Raw genomic sequence first — 18,956 nt, 5'->3', positions numbered from 1 at the left:
TTGGGGCAGAACCCATCACCCCTGGCTACCACTGACATCTTGCTACAGCTGGGTCCGGGGGCACTGTGAGAGACCCAGGCACAGGGCGGGATGCTCCCAGCAGAGAGGCTGAGGGAGGCCCACAGGAAGGTACGCTGCCCACCCTGATCCTCTTGTACCAGCACAGCCTGTCCTTCAGAGGGACAGTGGAGGGCTGGCACAGAGGCCAGGAGTGGCAGAGGATGTCCGAATACAATATTTCAGAGGCCAAAAGGCGAGTGATTTTTAAGGGTGCCAAGGATAGGGACTATGCTTTGGGACTTCTGCACTTGGTTTTGTTAATGAGCAATATGAATGGACTCGGGGTAAGCTGTTCACGCTAAAAGAGAATCTCCTTCCTCAATTGGCAGTATAGGGCATAGGAAACACAGTTGTGCAGTTACTACTTCATACAGCAGGGCGCAGTAGTAACACCTACACACAAAGTATACTTATTTTTCATTGTGGTGTATTGTTAACCCTATCTTCTTGCCAGCACTGCCAATTACAATAACAGTTACCATTATTTTTCTTGTAATCATCTAGTTTACGGTTGATTCTTTAACACACTTTGTTTCCTTTTCTGTCAGCTTGGACAATGGGAATCAATGAAGTGAGTATCACTTGGGTTCATAGAGAGACACAGTGAGTGAGACAATATCTTTCATTGAACTAATTTCTTCCAGAAGTTAAGATATCATCTCACCTACCTTGTCTCTCTAATATCCAGGGACCAAAACTGCAAACTACTAGAGTGCACAGTCAACTACAGGCTCAGGCGATCAGCCACCCGTGCGTAGGCTGCAAACATTCCAGAAGAATGTTTGTTTGCAAATAACTGTGTCTGAAAAACGGCACAGAAATGCTTCTGTTTCGTGTGTGTCTCTCTGTCGTCTCCTGCTTTGTAAATCTGAGGCTGGATCTTTGCTGAGATAACTTCCTGGCTTTATGTTTTCACTAGATCTAAACTTTTGGGCAACATGGGTTCGTTAAAAATAGCAGGGATTTCAGACCAAAATTAGCGAAACAGAGAAGCCAGCCATTGAAATCTAACTTGAGCCTCAAGGCTGCTGTCCTGGGTCAGCCCAAGGAGTAAAGAAGAAGGAGTAAAGGGTAGGGATGTTAAATATCGGTTAATTGAATAGTCGAGTAACCTCGTGGATTCTTATCGGTTACTCAATTATTCTATAGTCCCCAGGGGTGAGGCTGGCAGCCAGTGTGCTCCGGCCCCACTCCTGAGGAGCCTCCTGCCACTCTGCACTGCTGCCTCTGTATCAGAGGCAGCAGTATGGGGTGCCAGGCAGGAGCTGGTCTGCAAGCGGAGCCAGTTTAAAAACCAGCTCCTCATGCAGACCAGCTACCTGCCACCCCGCCTCTGATAGAGGGGCAGCAGTGCAGGGTGGCAGCAGACCCTGTTCGGGGGAAGTTGGGACTCGGCTCCCGGACTCAATGCAAGCCAGAACGGAGCTGGGCTACCTGCCCACCTGGCTTGTAATACACTTGAAATGTAGAGCCGCAGGCTGTCCAAACCTCTCTCCCTTTGCCTAGGCAAGGATGTTTTCTAAGGGGTGATCTATGCCTGGTTTCCCCAGCCAGATGGGAAGGTAGAGGAGGTATGCTGGACTGCAGAGCAAAGCTGGGGTGCACAGGCAGTGCTGTGTGGGGAGCCCAGGGCTGGAATGGCAAGGGCGAGAGGCTAGGTGTTAGGACTGAGATGCACTGGCAGAGCTGAGTGTGGAGCGGGTGTGATTCAGGTCAGTCTTGAGGGGTATCAGCAGAACTGCGTACTTGCACAGCAAGGAGACAAATATACAGAGAGGAGAGGCAGTGTGGCCGAATGCACAGAGCGCTGGTCTCAGACTCAAAAGACCAGCTGTTATTTCCAGCTGTGCTTCCTGGGTGATCTTGGGCAAGTCACTTGCTGCCTCAGTTTCCCCCTCTGTAACACCGGGATCGTGGGGCTGCCCTCCTTTGTAAAGCACTTTGAAAATCCACTGATGAAAAAAAAAAAAAAACATCACAGAAGAGCTGGATCTGTTATTACCTGCCTGCGGCATGCCTGCTTCAAAGCAGACCTATTTATTAACCCCTAATTGCCACAGAGACAGAAAAATAGCTCATCTGACTGCAGGTCACCAGGTGAGGCTTTGAAGACACATCTGTTGCATTAGGCAGTGATCCTGCCATGGGGAAATGGCTCGGCTAGTTCTCTGCAAATTTTCCCCTCTCTTTAATAGCTGGATAGGTTTGAATAACGCATGATAAATACAAACAATCTGCAGATGGGGAAAAAAAAACCCAGACTGTCATAACTGACGCAGGAGTGGCCTTTGCTAATTATAAGGGTGCACAAAGAGGCAAGACGCCGGGGAACATGCATGCGTCATGAATACATTTCTCCTTTCATGTCTGACGAAACAGGGTTCAAACACACACATGGACACACACGGAGCTGCGCCCTCCACAATCCACACGCACAAAGGTAATTTAAACCTGGCAAAATCAGCCAGATTAGCAGCCCAGGACACTAACAGCCCATCCAGCCCTCAGGACACAACATGGGTTATCCAGCCTGCTAATGATCACTCACAGCTGCTTTTGCACTTTCTCCCCTGCAGCTCCCTACATGCGGGACACCCTCCTTGGACTCACCCACAAACCACCACTCTTCCTTCCAGTTCCTGCCCCAGGCCTATTCGTTCCATGATGTCCACAAGCGACGGGGAAGGGGCAGGCAGGTGGAGCTGAGGCATTACACGTATCTGATTGCCTCCCTCCCCACGTTGCTCTGGAGGCTGTCGGACCGTAGGGAAGGGACTATGCCGTCCGATGGGTTCGTACAGCACCTAGCACAGCGGGTCCCTGAAGCTGGTTGCAGTCTGGGCACAATCACAATGCCAATAATACCCGCATGGGCACACTCCTCATCTGCCCCCAGCTCTGACACACGGGGACCTCCCTGTAAAGGCTGGAGTCCACCATCCAGAGCTCAGCACTGAGGGGCCTCTCCATGGACGTTCCCAAATAACGTTCACGGTGACAGCTGCACTGAGGAGGTGGCTGCCACGCCACCCTGGACTGAGACCCATCAAACTCATTTCACTAAGCCACCAAGCAGCCACTTGGGAAGCGAGTTCGGATCATCATAGGCCCATCACAGCAATTAGCCCATACGGTCACAGAACTGTAGGCTTGGAAGAGACCTCAGGAGTCATCGAGTCCAGCCCCCTGCCCAAAGCAGGACCAATCCCAACTCAATCAACCCAGCCAGGGCTTTGTCAAGCCAAGACTTAAACACCTCTAGGGATGGAGATTCCACCCCCTCCCTAGGGAACCCATCCCAGTGCTTCACCGCCCTCCTAGGGAAATAGTTTTTCCAAATATCCAACCTAGACCTCCCCCACTGTAACTTGAGCCCATTGCTCCTTGTTCTGCCATCTGTCACTACTGAGAACAGCCTCTCTCCATCCTCTTTGGAACCTCCCTTCAGGTATAGAATCATAGAACACTTAGAACGGCAAAGGGCCTCAAGAGACCCTTGCCCTCATGGCAGAACCAGTCACTGTCTAGATCATCGGTTCCCAAAGTGGGGGTGTAGCCCTTTGGGGGGAGGTGAAGAAATTCCAAGGGGGCCCGAGGCGAACCAGCCACCCTGCCCCTCAATACCCGCCACTAAGTTTTGCTGCTACTTTTGTTTTTTGGCCCCAGTCAGTTCCCCCTCCCCCCTTTTTTTTTTTTTTTGCTCAACAAGTTTTGCTGCTATTGGGGGGGAAGGGCATGAGGGTTTCTCAAAAAATGGATGTGATGCCAAAAAGTTTGGGAACCACTGGCCTAGATCATCCTTGACAGATGTCTGTCAAAGCTGCTCTTAAATATGTCCAGAGAGGGAGATTCCACAACCTCCCTGGGCAATTTATTCCAGTGTTTGACCACCCTGACAGTTAGGAATTTTTTTCTAATGTCCAACCTAAACCTCCCTTGCTGCAGTTTAAGCCCATTGCGTCTTGTCCTATCCTCAGAAGCCAAGAAGAACAATTTTCTCCCCTCCTCTCTGTGACACCCTTTTAGATACTAGCAAACCGGTACCATATCCCCTCTCAGTCTTAGTTGAGGGCTGCCATCAAATTCCCCCTCACTCTTCTGTAGACTAAACAAGCTCAAATCCCTCAGCTTCTCCTAAGGCATGTGCTCCAGCCCCCAAATCATTGCCCCACGCTGGACTTTCTCTAATGCATCCACATCCTTTCCGTAATGGGGAAGGGGAGGGGGGACAGGTATCCTGTCTCCTGCTGTGGTCATAGAATCATAGAATAATAGGACTGGAAGGGACCTCAAGAGGTCATCGAGTCCAGCCCCCCGCCCTCAAGGCAGGACCAAGATCCGTCTACACCATCCCTGACAGATGTCTATCTAACCTGTTCTTAAATATCTCCAGAAAGGGAGATTCCACCACCTCCCTTGGCAATTTATTCCAATATTTGACCACCCTGACAGTTAGGAATTTTTTCCTAATGTCCAATCTAAACCTCCCTTGCTGCACTTTAAGCCCATTACTCCTTGTCCTGTCCTCAGAAACCAAGAGGAACAAATTTTCTCCTTCCTCCTTGTGACACCCTTTTAGATATTTGAAAACTGCTATCATGTCCCCCCTTAATCTTCTTTTTTCCAAACTAAACAAGCCCAGTTCATGAAGCCTGGCTCCATAGGTCATGTTCTCTAGACCTTTAATCATTCTTGTCGCTCTTCTCTGTACCCTTTCCCTGGTCAGTACTGGCTGCTTCAGAAGAAGATAGGAGAAACCCTATCGCAGGCAGCAATGGGATAACATGACCACAGGGAAAGATTTTTCTTTACTCCTAGGAGTTAGAGCCTGATGCAGGAGGGGTTAGACTCTCTTCTCAAACCTTGGATAGGATGGGGGGGGGGGCTTAATCGTCTTTATTCTAACACTGAATCACTTGGGGGGGGTAGCTGTGTGAGTCTGTAACTTTAAAAACAATTAGTCCTGTGGCACCTTAGGGTATGTCTAGACTGCATCCCTCTGTCGGCAGAGGGATGCAGATTAGAGAGATCGACATTGCAAATGAAGCGGGGATTTAAATATCCCGTGCTTCATTTGCATAAAAATGGCCGCCGTTTTTGCCGACTCAGCACTTTGTCGGCAAAAAGCGGCCGTCTAGAGGGGGATCTGTCAAGAAAGAAAGCCTTTTTCGACAGATCCCTTATGCCTCCTGCAAGGGGCTGTCTACACTGCCCCTTCTTGCACAAGAAAAACCCTCGTGCGCAATGCCGTGACGCTGATTATTTGCAGGAATAACAGCATTGCGCAAGAGGGTTTTTCTTGCGCAAGAAGGGGCAGTGTAGATGCTCCGTCTGGCGCAAGAGCCTCTTCTGCAAAAATGGCAGCTCATTAGATATGCAAATGAGGCTCGGCGATATACCACGTTTAGCTTCATTTGCATACTTCTGGTGCAAGATCACACCAGTGTAGACATAGCCTTAGAGACTAACCAATATATATAGTATCATGAGCTTGTACCCCATTTTTTCTCCACTCATCTGAAGCAGTGGGTTTTGCCCATAAAAGCTCATGATACTATATATATTTTTGTTAGGCTCTAAGGTGCTACAGGACTACTCGTTTTTCTGAATCTCCTTGTTATCCATGGCAATGCCTAATCCCTCTTTGAATCCTACTACGCTCCTGGCTTCAGTTATATCTTGTGGCAAGGAATTCCAAAGGCTGACTGCACCATGTGTAAAAAAGTATTCCCTTCTCTCGCTTTGAATTTGCCACCTTTCCGTTTCATCTTTCTTTGCTCTTGCACTGGGAGACAGAGCACAGAGAAGTCCCCAGGACACCTTCTCTAGCTCCTTTTCTATGGGATTTTTTCCACACCTTCAATCATTCTCAAATAGCACTGGCTGTATTTGAACCCGCAACCTAGAAACAAAAGGCTCTCTTGCCCACTGTTCACCAGCCCACCGTGACTGCCCGAGCATCCTCTGCTCAGAAGTGTGATCGATTGCTCCTGCTTTACTGGGGTCTTGTGTTTAAGGTACCTGGGAAGGAGGAGACTGGGGTTTTACTGTTCCTAGTCCTGCCACTGAATCACTGGGTGAGCTGAAACAACCCCCTTCCTTATCCCATGCCTCAGTTGACCCACTAGGGAAAGGATCATTCTTGATCGCCTTTGTAAATCATTTCCTGACCCTGAGAGGAGAAGCAGCGCCTTTTATCGGGGCAGCCTCGTGTGCCCTCAGAAAGCACTGAGGTCACAGCAGCAGGGTGGTAGGAGTAGGCAGGGGGTAGAAGTTTGTTAACTTTGGTGAATGAACTATAGTTCTAGCTGACCTTCAGTCTGTAGCAGGGCTGGATTACCCAATAGGCAGACTATGCATGTGCTTAGGGCACAAGCAAAGCAGGGACACACAAAAAAAAGAGATTTTACAGTATAGGATTGTTTTTATTTTGAATTATGTATGGGGGGGGGGGGGGTACCATAATCTTTTCAGTGCTTAGGGCCTCTAAAGGTCTTAATCCAGCCCTGGTCTGCAGGCAAACAGAACAGATGACCCCGACCCCAGCCCCAGTTGCGTGCAGCAAAAGACTGCACCCCCCCCCCCCCCAGCAGCCAGCCTGCTCCAAGGGCTGGTTTTATTTTAATTTCTATACCAGAGTGTGCTCTTTGGGGCTTTCAGCAAGGAATAATGCAAACCCCACCCCCCACTGACCCTAATTGGGCTGCCCTCCCATCTGCTGACGACATTATACCAGCAGCGTCAATGCACCAGAGTGCTTGCTGACTCATTAGGGGCAGTCGGGGGTACATTATTTCACATAATGCCTGGTTTTAAACAAATCTGCTCACCCCAGGTTGTGGCTTTGGTCCACCCGAGTCTCCTCCTATGTCTTCATCTCAGCTCGCCCCTTTCCCCTCCCCGAGTGCCTGGGATTTGGGAATGCAATTTAATCCTAAAATTGGACCGCTCTCCATCTCTCTAGCGCAGTGGTGCGCCACCTTTTTTCATTCACGACCCCCACAGGGGCCGCTGAATTTGGTGGAACGGAACCAAAAAAAAAAAAAAAAAGGAAGCGGCCCCTTTAATTGTCGGGCTGCGGCCACTCTCCTACCACTCCCCTTGCCTCTGCCGCATGTGCGTCGGACGCCGAGAAGCCAGGAAAAGCAGCAGACCGGATCCAAGTGCTGCGACCCCCACGAAGGCAGCCGTGAACCCCGGGTTGCGCACCGCTGCTCTAGCAGTATCACCTCCCCAGCACCACAGGTTCATCATCTCTCCTTCCCTTCCCCCCTGGTTCTCCGCATTTTCTCTCTCCGGCAGCCTGGCACAGAACCTTTTCAGACGGGGGCGCGATGTTCTAATCTTGATCCAAAGTTTGGCTCGTACCCATCGCTACATGCCTCAAGCCCCATTCTCTAGACGTTGGATAGCAGCAGTCCCTTAAGCAACGATAACTAAAGGCTTAGCGCAAACATTCATTTGGGGCATCAAAAGAATCTTTGTTCAAACACCCTTTTGTTGCATTTGTTTGTGTTGCGCTGGTTGTGAACCTGATACACAAATCATTAGGTTCTACTTAAAGGAGACATGACTGAACCTCAATAAGATTCAGATGCTGAAATGTTTCCAAACGTTTGGACATTAATAGCCAGGACTTGACAAACTCTAGAATCTACTCGCTCGTGTAGCCCTTTTTGGTACAACATAGTGCATGAGAAGAGTCAATAGGGAGGAAGAAAAACCCTGGCAAACCGGAACCCTGGCAAAACTGTTTGCCCATCCCCAGTTTAGAGGATGAGCTACCAACTGTGAGCATGGCTGCCTGTATCGCGAGTGAAGCGTACGGGTGTGATGATGGGAGGGAAGCTCGCAGGGCTACTGTCTGCTGTATATCGGCACTACAACTAACCCCTGCGCTTCAGCATCCTCCAGCGCTGCATCCGCTCCCAGAAGAGAAAAGTGTAGACCGAGGACACTGTTGCAACAAGTGGTCTATGATGTCCCCAGCAGGGCACGATCCTGCGACCGCCGGCTCCAGGAGACACAGACCAGCAAAGACTGAGTAAAGGGCTAAGAACTACTCCAGGGGAACAGGCTAGATCAGGAGTGAGCAATAATTTCTTGCTGGGGACCACTTCAAAAACTTCTGGAGTGGCCCCGGGCCACTCCGGAAGGGGCAGGGCTTTGAGCAGAAGGGTGGGGCCGGGATACTTGCAGGTTTCCCACCCCTAGAACACAGTTGGTCTGGGAGTGAGGGAAAACCTTTGCCCACCTGCCCCTGTCCCCCATTTCCCCGGAGTGCCCATGCCCCTGGCTGGAAGGAGACTTCCCATGCTCCCTCACCCCCAGGCCAATCAGAATCTGGGGGCGGGGCAGCGTGTGACGTTTCCTCCGCTCTGTCCCCACCCTGCATGGCCCTTGAAAGCTTCCAAGTGCCACTTGCTCCTGGCAAGGTGAAGAAACCTTTGCGCACTCCTCTGCCCCCAGATCCTAATTGGCCTGGGGGCGGGGAAGCGGCAGGGCCTCTGTGGGCTGGATCCACCCACTTAGCGGGCTGGATCTGGCCCTGGGATGCCCTTTTGCCCACCCCTGGGCTAGATGCAAGGGAAAAACTCCAAGAGGGTCCATATGGGAAAATAAAGCCCCGATGAGGCCAGCAGGAGAATAAGAGGAGAAATCTCCCTGCCCCTTTGCCTCTCCTCTCGTTTCTCTCTTGGCAAATGAACCACGTAACGGAGAAATGACTGAGCCCCTCCAAATCCAAACGGCAGCCCACACGCACGCTGCTGCCTCTAGGTGCACAGGCACATCCCACACTCGGTTAACGCAACTAACAAGCATGGGGAGCCTTCATTAATGCCCAAGACAACTAATCGCAGATCAGCAACTGAGTGAGGTGCGAAGCCCCCAGGACGTCTGCAGAATAAACCAACTGACCAAACCAATACGGTTCATCCGAGAGTTGTTTCCACGGCGGGTTTGCGGCTCGCGAGCCTGGTTCCACTTAGCGCTGGGAACTCAAGACGAGTGACAGGCAGTAGTGGACGGGTGCCACGGTGATGGACGCGAGGGAGACCGACTGGGTGGATGGAAGAGGGATTTGGATACCACGGTCTTGGCTCACACATGGGAACAGGTGTTCAACCAGGCGGAGTCTTGCTCATCACTAATTTGGAGACAGGAAAAAGTCTTCCCCTGGGCAGCCTGGTGGGGTCCTTGGAGTGATGGTGGGTTGTCTTTCCCCGGAGCGAGGAGAGAGGATCATGTATCAGGTCTCTTTCCCATACGGGGATCAATTCCCTGCAATTACAAGGGACGACAGAGGACACTGGTAGAGCTCCCATCTCCCTCTGAAGCTACAATATGGGCTGCAGCTGGAGATAGGATGCTGGAGAACATGGACCTGTGCTCACTGGGGTGACGATTCAAAATGGCACCCAAAATTGGCCAAAAAGCCTACGCTTGTTTCTTAAAGGGGCAACCTCCTTTTTTTTTCTTTTTTTTTTTTTCTGCTTGACAATTCTGGTGTGGCTCTTCGCATTTTTTCCACTGTTGGTTCGGCTCTGTTTGTTAAATAGGTTAGCCACCCGGTCCTAGGTTCTCTTTCTCTTGTTCTAGGCACGTGCCTAGCTTCAAGAAAGGCCGCTTTGGCTGACACAGCATGACCATGAATGGGACCTTCGTACCAGACTGCAGCACGAGGTGGCCTCAACCAATCAGGCCATGGGAGGGGAAGGCAACGGGACAGGGACAGTCTTTGGATTCTGGTATCACACAACAGTTACTCCAACACAGCCCAATCCTGCCCAGGACTCTTAGCCCTGCTGCAGCATGAACAGCTGGCAAAAATCCACATCTTAGTGCCCCTTTTCCCATGTAAATTTCAGCTTTAGCTCCCGGTGGGTCTTTCTTTGCATCCCCCCCCTCCCCCCCCCCCCCCACACACACACTCTCCCGTGACCTGCAGTGGAGTTAGCAGGACCTCACTGGGTTGTGTCTTGTAACATCTGGTTCCCACGCGATGGATTTAGTCCCTTTTGGGAGCGCATGGCCCACAGATCAAACTAACGTTCTAAAAACAGCAGCATGGACACTGGGCTTGGACGGCAGCTTGGGTGCCTAGCCTCTGTCGCCACTGAAACCGCAACATCCAGGCTGTTATTGTCGGCATGCTGACTTGGGCCACACTAGCACAGGTGTGTCTACCCAGCCTGCAGGGAGCTTGTATCCCACTGCAGTGTGGAGATACCCTCCCAGGCTGCTGCCAACAGTGTGGCGTTTGCCTGTTGGATGCAACGGAGCCAAGGAGAACGAAGATGGGATACCAGCTCGTGCATGCTACTGGTGAGATTTAGTACAGAGAACAGTTGAATCTGATTGTGTAGAACAGTGTTTCTCCACTTTTTTTTATAACATACCCCTTTTTCAACAACAGTACCTACAATTTTGAGACACACACCATTTTTTTCTACCATTGCAGTACATTTGTTGAAACAACTTAATCGTAGCCAGGCAGGCAATTAAATTTTTGGGTGTAAAAAGTACAAAAATAATAAAATGCTGTAAAAGTTAAAATAAAAATTCCGTTTTCTCCAAATTTCAGTTTTGTTGACGTACCCCCAGACTTCTCTCGAGTACCCCTAAGGGTACTCGTACCACTGCTTGAGAAACGCTGGTGTAGAACATTTAAAGCTACAGTGGACAAAGAACATATACAGGCAGTCCCCAGGTTACGTACAAGATAGGGACTGTAGGTTTGTTCTTAAGATGAATCTGTATGTAAGTCGGAACTGGTACATATTGTAGGAGAAACTCTAGCCAAATATTTCTCCAGAGCTCAGTTATATTCTCCCACACCTCACTTCCCTCAGTCCTTTATTCTCAAGCTGAGGTGTCTGCTGAGAAAAGCCGCTCCGTGTCTCCCTGGTCTGCTGGGGAAGGGGCGCTAGCTTCGCGTCTCCCTGGTCTGCTGGGGGGAAGCAGCTAGTGCGGGGTTGCCTCACCCCGTTTGTAAGTAGGGATCCGATGTAAGTCGGATGCATGTAACCCGGGGACTGCCTGTACTCTATTTTCCTCCTCTGCCATGCAGGAAGGGCAAGACGGAAAGGACTGGATAGGTCGTTTCCATTAGTGAGTTCTATACAAATCTTCAGGCTAGGATCTCAGAAGGATGGATACCAGGATGGATACAAATAAGGGACGTGGTCCTTTAACGCCCTTTGAGTGGAAGTGAAGGAGAGGGAGGAAAAAATGGCTTTCACTCTTACACATTTTCCAAAAACTGTCGTCTCACTGGAAACGTTTCGATCGTTTTTTTTTTAATCAGAACAAAATGTTTCATTTCAATGGGAGTCGAAACAACAATGCCCAGCGTTCAGGGCTCCGTGTTCGAGCGGTTGCCCCTGCTTTTTTTCCCTTCCTCCCCCACCATTTTCCATTTGTAAAAAGGAAGTAGGGGAGGGAGGGAGGCAGAGAAATGAGTGATAAACCCCAGAAAATCAAACATTTTCACCTAGGGAAAAAAACTGGGGGGAAAAATAACGGAAATCTTTGGCCAAAAAAGGTTTTGGTTTTGTTTGTTTCTCTCCAAATTAGTCCCTCAAAATACTGACCTTATTCCACCCTGAAGAGGACACAATTAGCACACGGGAAGGGGCTCTGTTGTCAGGTGTGGCACTGACACGCTACGTCTATCTGTGGGTTTTTTGCAGAAGAGGCAAAGTAAATGGAGCACTCATTTGCATATCTTCTTCCGATCCTTTTTGCAGAAGAGGTTTTTGCAATAAAAAGCCCCGTATAAATGGGGCCATTTGTCAGAAAAAAAACCTTTTGTGCAAGATTCCATAGTCCTCAAAAAATTAAGTTTTCAGGCTCTTGCGCAAAAAGGGTTTTTTCCAACAAATGGCCCCATCTACACAGGGCTTTTTATTGCAAAAAATCTCTTCTGTAAAAAGGATTGGAAGAAGATATGCAAATGAGAGTGTGAGATATGCAAATGAGCACTCAATTTGCATTTCCTCTTCCGCAAAAAACCTGCCGTGTAGATGGAACCACATGCAACAGGAACAATCCCGAAGCTGGCTTATAGCCCCGGCCTGCTCCCACCCACACCATGCAAGATGCATGTCGAGACCCTAGTGCGGTCTGTGTTGACTTTATGGCTCTGTCTCCAGCTCAGAACTGACCCCAGCTTTTTGTCCCAGCAGCAGCCGCTCTCCTAGCCTGCATTGAGTCTCGTGTTGTCAGCCCCTCGCTAGTGGCAGGGCTGCGGCGTCTGTGCACCGGGCGCCCCACTGGGAAGAAAACATCAGCGCTGGTTTTAGGCAGGGCAGGTACAGTCTTGTCGCCATCTAGTGGCCACAGAAGTACCATACTGCTGCCAGTAGAGGACCTCACCCGTGCAAGCGCTAAGAGCGCCTGTGTCTAGTACAGACGAGCTCATGAGCAAGCCCTGCTCCCAGCACAAGCTCTCACATGGTCGCGGCTCTGTTAGAACGGGCGCCAGGAGGCGGACCCGAGATGCTCAAGGATGCACTCTGTCACATTGCCAGGAAGATGCTGTGGGAAAGGGCCTGCCCATGTTGGAGTCCAGGGAATGACTGCAGCATGGCTGGATGGGGCAAGGCAGGCTGTACAAACAGGCCAGGGACCCTGCTACCTGCTCATGGTGCTAAAGCCAGAGGTACTGTAACAGATATGTCAAGGGCCGGCCACTTGGGAGACAGCCCTGAGTTATGTTTAAGTCAGCGATGGGCAACCTGTGACCCGAGGGATGTGTGGCCCACAAGACATCTTGTTTACCATTGTCTAGGCACAGGGTTGCCAGATTCTGCTGCTTTTCATCCATATCAGAGTTTTTTTCCCCGATCACTATTACAAATTGCACACAACATTGTGATTGCGCACAACGTTGTGAGAATTATGCGTGCCCTCTGCAGCCAATCAAAGCACTGCTCTGGTTCATTCGGCCCTGCCTGCAAATCCTAGGTAGGCAAGTGCCGTGAGCCAAACGACCTATCCCGGGAGGCCGTCTTGGTTATGACAATCTTGTAGCCCACTGAGATGAAGGAGGGCCATTCATACAGCCCACTCAGTAGCCGAGTTTGCCTCTGACTGGTTTGAGTGCTTCTGAGGTCCACTGTATGTCTTCGGTGGGCTGGGGTTGTATATTACCTCTCAAGGGGGAGGAGTGACCAAGTGAGATTGGGCGTTCAGAGGACTGGATAACATCAATTACCCAACTCTGGTTATGCAAAAGAACAGCCTTTTGAAGCAATCTCCAGAGGGGAGGGAGTTTTGTCAGCTGATCACCTGTTGGCAAAGGCTGAGATCAAGGGCTCAGACAGTGTAAAGAAACAGCTGCTCTGGCCAGCCAGCATTCTGGGTCAGAGACACTTCTGAACGTGTAACCATGGGGAAAACCCAACTGTGGGTTTTGAAGGACTGACATATACTAGCGCCGGAAGCTGGAGCCGGGGTGATGCCTCGTGAGCTTTTTAGCACGGGAGGAGGTTCTGTTCTTGTTTTTAGCAGGGTTTCTGCGTAAGAAGAAAGGTTCTTAGAAAGAGCTGAGTGATACAATCAGTTCCATACATACAAGATGGGAAGCGACTGTCTAGGAAGGAGCATGGCGGAAAGGGATCTAGGGGTCATAGTGGACCACAAGTTGAATATGAGTCAACAGTGTGATGCTGTTGCAAAAAAAGCAAATATGATTCTAGGTTGTATCAACAGGTGTGTTGTAAGCAAAACTCGTGAAGTCATTCTGCCGCTCTACTCTGCACTAGTTAGGCCTCAGCTGGAGTACTGTGTCCAGTTCTGGGCGCCACATTTCAAGAAAGATGTGGAGAAATTGGAAAGGGTACAGAGAAGAGCGACAAGAATGATTAAAGGTCTAGAGAACATGACCTATGAAGCCAGGCTTCATGAACTGGGCTTGTTTAGTTTGGAAAAAAGAAGATTAAGGGGGGACATGATAGCGGTTTTCAAATATCTAAAAGGGTGTCACAAGGAGGAAGGAGAAAATTTGTTCCTCTTGGTTTCTGAGGACAGGACAAGGAGTAATGGGCTTAAAGTGCAGCAGGGGAGGTTTAGATTGGACATTAGGAAAAAATTCCTAACTGTCAGGGTGGTCAAATATTGGAATAAATTGCCAAGGGAGGTGGTGGAATCTCCCTCTCTGGAGATATTTAAGAACAGTTTAGATAGACATCTGTCAGGGATGGTGTAGACGGAGCTTGGTCCTGCCTTGAGGGCGGGGGGCTGGACTCGATGACCTCTTGAGGTCCCTTCCAGACCTATGATTCTATGATTCTATGATAACTTATGATATTGGGCAGCGCCAGCGAAGTGCAAACACTGGCTTTTTAAGCAGTCTGGCTTGTGGGGGATATAGCAGCGTCGCCAGGCAACTGAGTAGCCTTGAAAACCCACAGTCAGAAGGGAGAAAGATGCAAATCTCCACTCAAGAGAAGTGACAGCTGGGAGGGATCACGAGAGGGAATACAGATGCAACTGTCCTGAAACTGTGACATCCACTCGGCTATTTTTTACTAGGGATGTGAATGGTTGACCAGTTAACCAGTAAGCCTCACCTGTAACAGGTGAGCAGCCCCTCCCCACCTGTTGACTCAACTAACTGGTTAAACATTACGTTTGACCACCTAACAGATTAAACAGGATTTTACATCCCTAGTTGGGTGACAGTTGTTTGCTCAAAATGCACTAAACTGAGCTGCCACTAAGAGGCAGGTTCTGGCTGTCCCTTCCCCCGGTTTACACTCTAGTGGTGTGATTTGTGCTGTCATTTGCAAAGCACTTAGAGACAGCTTTGATCGGCGAGGGGCCACTCTCTAATTACAGCCTGCATTGTGCTGCTGCATTGTACAGAAAGAATCCAGAGGGCTTGGCTGCTCTGCGTGCGTCTGAACTCTTCCAGGATGCTGCGTGCCGGCTCCTCCACGCTGCAAGGTTCTGCTTTTTAAAGCAACTCCATGTAATCACTGTCCTAAGAACACGTAATTACAGGTCGGGACCCTTAAAAATCCCGCCTGTCCTACAGAACACAGCGTTCTTCACCCTGCAGGGGGGTTTAAAGGGACAGGGCCTGTGTTTTTCAGATTTCTCAAAGCGGAATTTCTCCATCTGGGTGTGGAAAGTCAGAGCCACCGTGATCATGGAATTGACTGACCGCAGAAGAGGTCAGAAAGATTCGAACCCCAAATCTTCAGAACTGCCATACAGAACGCAACCATTTGAGCTAAAGGAGTTGCTCCATTAGTAAGTAGCAGCAACAGGTTGTTATCTACGAAGGGCCAGTCACCAGTCACTAAAGTGGGACAGAGCACACACCCTGCCAAAGTACAGGGTTAGCTCTTCCTCCTCCCCGACCCCCAACTTCTCCTGCTCCTGTGTAACCCTGCAGCACCAGAGCAAAGCAGGCTGAATTCTGGAGTTGCCCACCGTGTTTTGCAACATACATGATTTTCCTAGATTTGCACTGAAAAAAAGCCAGTGTGTGTCCCACCCTGTGACAACTGGACTTACACAGTTACCCTAATGCTGAGCTCAGCTGTGGAAAGTTAATAAAATGTCACCATTTTGTGTATCGACAACCGTCGACAGCGAAAGGTGAAAAGTGGGGACAGACTGAATGAGTACAAACAAAAAGCCTTCTGTTGTAACTTACTATCCTGTACGGTGAGACGTGTGGGACTGGAAATCGGTGAAACAAAACTGATGGGTCACATATGAAACCTAGCTGGTGGGCCAAATGATGAAGAGAGAGGCTATTCCTCCCATCACTCCCTTTATGGGTCCTTAAAGAGAAAAGGTTAGATACATCTATCAGGGACGATCTAGATGGTGCTTGGTCCTGCCATGAGAGCAGGGGACTGGACTTGATGATTTCACAAGGTCCCTTCCAGTCCTAGTGTTCTATGACTCTATGAAAAATTGGCTACGGAAGGAAGTTTCACCATCACAGATGCCATTCCCACCATCTCCGGGAAGTCTGGACCCCCTTCAGCCTAACCGTGAAAGTTGTAAGCAAGACACGAGAAGTTATTCTTCTGCTCTACGAGGTATCAGTTGGAGTCTTGTGTCCAGTTCTGGGCACCGCATTTCAAGAAAGATGTGGAGAAATTGGAGAAGGTCCAGAGAAGAGCAATGAGAATGATTAAAGGTCTAGAGAACATGACCTATGAAAGAAGACTGAAAGAATTGGGCTTGGTTAGTTTGGAAAAGAGAAGATTAAAAGGGGACATGCTAGCGGTTTTCAGGTATCTAAAAGGGTGTCATAAGGAGGAGGGAGAAAACTTGTTCTGCCTGGCCTTTGAGGATAGAGCAAGAAGTAATGGGCTTAAACTGCAGCAAGGGAGGTTTAGGTTGGACATTAGGAAAAAGTTCCTAACTGTCTGGGTGGTTAAACACTGGAATAAATTGCCCAGGGAAGTTGTGGAATCTCCATCACTGGAGATATTTACGAGTAGGTTAGATAAATGTCTATCAGGGATGGTCTAGACAGTATTTGGCCCTGCCATGAGGGCAGGAGACTGGACTCGATGACCTCTCGAAGTCCCCTCCAGTCCTAGTATTCTCTGGTTCTATGATTTCCAGGCCAGAAGAGCACAGACGACACTGCCATCGCAACCAGCAAAACCCCAATCTCTCCCTGGGATGCTAGACTCACACTCGGCTTTTCTTTCCTCTCTCTCATTTCTCCGCCTGTCTGGCTTAGCCTATTGTGCTTTGCGTATTCTGCAACACGGCTGCACGCCTGTGACCAGAAGGAGGCAGCTAAGCGCACTGCCCTCCCCGGCCCGATGCAGGGACCAGTTTGCCTGGTCTCAGAGGAGCTGAGAAAACCACATGTTATTTTCCAGCAGCAAGTGAGAATCCACGCCTCGGCACCATGGCCAGGCTGGGGGCAGCCGGATCTAGTCGTCAGAGCCAGACTCCACGGTCACAAGTCGGCTGGGCCAGAAGCAAGAGACCAGCTGGAGATCTGCACTGTGAGTTAGGGCCCAGGGTCAGGATACCAGGGGTCAGAGGCAGGAGCCAGACAGGATCAGGAACCGGGGTCAGTCCCTAGAGGAGCGGGATGCACAGAGTCTACCATGAGCAACCTAAAGCAGGAGCAACTGGTGAGGAGGGCCAGGGGAAATGGGGAAACAGCAGCGATCAAATGACCACTCCCCATACCACCCCTAGTCCAGGGGAGGCCCAGGACAACCCTCCTTGTACCCCAGGACCCAACTCTTTCCCAACACTGCTCTGTGCCCTCCCTCCACGCCCCACCTCTTCCCCCAAGCACCCCACCCCCACAAGCGACACAGCTCCGGGTATTACTGGGGCACTTGGTGCCGGTAGCAGAGGCCAGACCTCCCCACCTTCAGCACCAGCAGCAGCGGGGGGGCGGGAGGAGAACGACACGGCCTCAGCCCACTCCCCTGGCTCCTGGTGCACTGCCCTGCTTCCCCCCTGCTAGTGCGGGTAGGTGAGGGAGGCGGTCTCGCCCCTCCCGAGTGACACAGCCAGGAGCAGAGCGGGAGCAGGGGCTGGCCCGATCCCTGCTGCGGGCACCACACGCCTCCCCCGCTAGTCCCCCAGGCCACCTATAGGCTCTGACCCTTTGCCCTTCCCACCCACAGTGTTAGGGGCCCGTGCCCCCCACATGCCACCCCTGGCACAAAGCCCTGTGCCTGCCACTGGATTCTGTAGGGCCAGCCGGCTGCTCAGCAGCTCGGCCATTCAGACTGCAGGACCAGTGGGGCTGGGATTCGCAGGTCCCAGGAAGCGATGTGGGCAGGCTGCCCCCTATCGACGCACAGTCGAGGCGTGGGGCTCTGACCGGCAGGGGCTGTGTTTACTGCCTGCTGCTTTTTTCTCCTCTCTTTTGTGTTTGGTGTCATAGAAACGGGCTCAGATGTGTAACAAGTGCAGCAAGTCACCCCACCTCCAGCCCTGCTCAGCTGACTTCTCTGCACCCCCCAACGCACAGTCCGCCCCATTCAATACCGTCTACGGGACCGTCAAGCCAGCATGGTGTTTCCCTCGAAAAGCTCTCTCCAGCGGAAGGGAGCAAGGGTCGTTGCTGATACGAACGTCTGGCTTCACACGCCTCAGTCCAAAGGCTTTCGCTCGCTTACCTACTTTTTGGTCTCTTTAATGAGAGATTAGACTCATAGGCTACGTCTACACTGGCCCCTTTTTCGAAAGGGGCATGCTAATTTTAAACTTCGGAATAGGGAAATCCGCGGGGGATTTAAATATCCCCTGCGGGATTTAAATAAAGATGTCCGCCGCTTTTTTCCGACTTGGGGAAAAGCCGGAAAAAAGCGTCTAGACTGGCCCGATCCTCCGGAATAAAGCCCTATTCCAGAGGATCTCTTATTCCTACTTTGAAGACGCTTTTCCCCAAGCCGGAAAAAAGCGGCGGACATCTTTATTTAAATCCCGCGGGGGATATTTAAATCCCCTGTGGATTTCCCTATTCCAAAGTTTAAAATTAGCATGCCCCTTTCGAAAAAGGGGCCAGTGTAGACGTAGCCATAGACTCATAGACTTTAAGGTCAGCAGGGACCATTATGATCATCTAGTCTGACCCCCTGCACAGTGCAGGCCACAGAATCTCACCCACCCCTCCTAGAATAATCCTCTCACCTATATCTCAGATATTGAAGCCTTCAAATACTTTGAAGACCCCAAGATGCAGAGAATCCTCCATCTGTGATCGGCGCCCCATGCTACAGAGGAAGGCGAAAAACCTCCAGGGCCTCTGCCAATCTACCCTGGAGGAAAAGTCCTTCCCGATCCCAAATATGGCGATCAGCTAAACCCTGAGCATGTGGGCAAGACTCACCAGCCAGACACCCAGAAAGTTCTCTCTAGTAACTCCTATCATTACACGGCTG

General features: G+C 50.5%; 1 protein-coding gene across 9 annotated transcripts in view; it reads right to left on the bottom strand.

The window, feature by feature from the left end:
* The window catches only part of PTK2B (protein tyrosine kinase 2 beta), a 145,467-nt gene that overhangs the window by 72,736 nt on the left and 53,775 nt on the right, over window positions 1-18,956 (bottom strand). The window lies entirely within an intron of this gene.

Source organism: Pelodiscus sinensis, chromosome 3, assembly GCF_049634645.1.
Source record: "Pelodiscus sinensis isolate JC-2024 chromosome 3, ASM4963464v1, whole genome shotgun sequence".
Taxonomy (NCBI): Eukaryota; Metazoa; Chordata; order Testudines; family Trionychidae; genus Pelodiscus; species Pelodiscus sinensis.
The sequence above is the reverse complement of the archived record's forward strand: the minus strand, read 5'-3'. Positions and strand labels throughout refer to the sequence as shown.